A 1,737-nucleotide genomic window follows, 5' to 3' on the forward strand; every position below is an offset into this window, starting at 1 on the left:
CCAAAGCGGCGCTTGAACCCAGGAACTAGGAGATCATGACCTGAGCCAAAGTTGGATGCTTAACTGACTGAGCCATCCAGGTGCCCCTAACCACATTTAAACAAATCTACCAAACAGCCCAGAAGCTTGCAACCCTACAAAAAGGACAGAGATACCTATAGCTGAATTACTTGAGCTTACTTACAGGAAGTAAATGTTAGGAGCAGGGAAGGACTATTCCCTCAGAATATTGTGAATTGCCAGTTTATATCCTTTGTTCATTTCTTTTCATTTTGCTGTTTATTTCTTATTAATTTCAAAGCACTACTTTAGAGATTTTTTTAATTAAAAATGGTTTTTTAAAGTTTGTTCTTCTGTTCCCAACTTTGGTTTATTGTGTTTTTACAACACTTTTAAATTTTAGTATATTCAGAGACATTTATGTTTTCTCTAAGGATTTTGGTTGATGTTTTATGTTTAGAAATTACTGTAGTTGAAAAAATTAGAAGATATTCTGAAGGATAAATGAGACAACCTGAGCAAAAAGAGAGAGATACCATGTCCCAGAGCCGAAAGAATAAAATTGTAGAGATTTAATTCACAAAATAATGTATTGATTCACTGCACTCACAAACAAGAATCTAAAAGCTCTTTTTAATGGACAGTCACCAACTGGGTCTTAAAATCTTGTAGAGATAAGGTACCAAAAAAGCAAGAAAAATATGCAAAATCTATTTGAACTGGGTCTTTATTTTATGATAAAGGGATTTGCTAATTCTTTTCAGGAAATCACCTTACTTGTGGTTTGAATGGTTATTAGAGAGACACGTGTTGCCATTTCACCTTCAAGTCTTTTAAAAATAAACGTTTTTCCCCTTTAAGTGAATTTCAGTTAACTTGGCTATTCTCCTCCCTCTAATTGAGGGAAAGGCCCCCCACTTTCCCCATCACAGGGAGGGGGCGGAGCATTCTCTGAGAAGCTTGGAACTGAGCTGTGCCTGGCCACTCTTGGGGGAGGAGCTGCATTTCACGAGGCTGCAGCTGACAAGAAGCTTCAAGGTAATGGCTGTCTTAAAGCTACTTATTTTCTGGGAATTTCTTCCGGCTTTGGTGTTACGGTGAAAAAACAAACAAACAAACAAACATTGTTGCCTGGGAGAGGTGGGAATGGACTACGATTTGGGGAAAATTGCTGTTATTGTGACAGAATCAATCCCATGAAAATTTAGTTTCTCTCTATATTTTTTGAAGTCCACAGTGTGGGAATGAACGATCAGATTACAGCTTCTAAATTAAGACTTCAGTGAGGCATGCTGTTCATGTTAATTTTTTACGTGGCATTCCATGTTTTTATTTTTGTTACAGATTGTAATTATATTTTGATGTAAACATTTATTATTCTACACAAAAAGTGAGAAAAATGTAAACATAAAAGTGATTGAAACATACAAACACAAATATAAATGTACATGATCGAATATGGAAGAGATTCAGATATGCTGTTGAGTGATAACACTTGTGAAACATATATGCATTTTCATAAAAGAGAACTAGACTCCCATGCTAACAGTCATCATCTCTGAAGTGTTCAGATTACTGGGGATTTCAAAATACATTTTTATTTGGTTTCGGCATCTTTAGAATTGTTTTGTTCCATGATTATTTTTATACTTAGAAGAGCAACGTGAAGCTGAAATGATGTACCTGGTTGGTTTCACACACATAAACATGCAACAACAGACACAACAACAAATGTGC

The 1,737-nt window shown here is 35.6% G+C and overlaps 1 protein-coding gene across 3 annotated transcripts in view; it reads left to right on the forward strand.

Annotated features, from left to right (window-relative positions):
- The first annotated feature begins 870 nt into the window (after window positions 1-870).
- Window positions 871-1,737, forward strand: part of PWWP3B (PWWP domain containing 3B) — an 18,615-nt gene continuing 17,748 nt past the window's right edge. For all 3 annotated transcript variants that reach the window (XM_077758281.1, XM_077758283.1, XM_077758285.1), the window contains exon 1: window positions 871-1,038. The gene's annotated coding sequence lies outside the window, so the exon portion shown is untranslated. The remainder of the gene's footprint in view (window positions 1,039-1,737) is intronic.

This window comes from Crocuta crocuta, unplaced genomic scaffold, assembly GCF_008692635.1.
Source record: "Crocuta crocuta isolate KB4526 unplaced genomic scaffold, BGI_CrCroc_1.0 scaffold974, whole genome shotgun sequence".
NCBI lineage: Eukaryota > Metazoa > Chordata > Mammalia > Carnivora > Hyaenidae > Crocuta > Crocuta crocuta.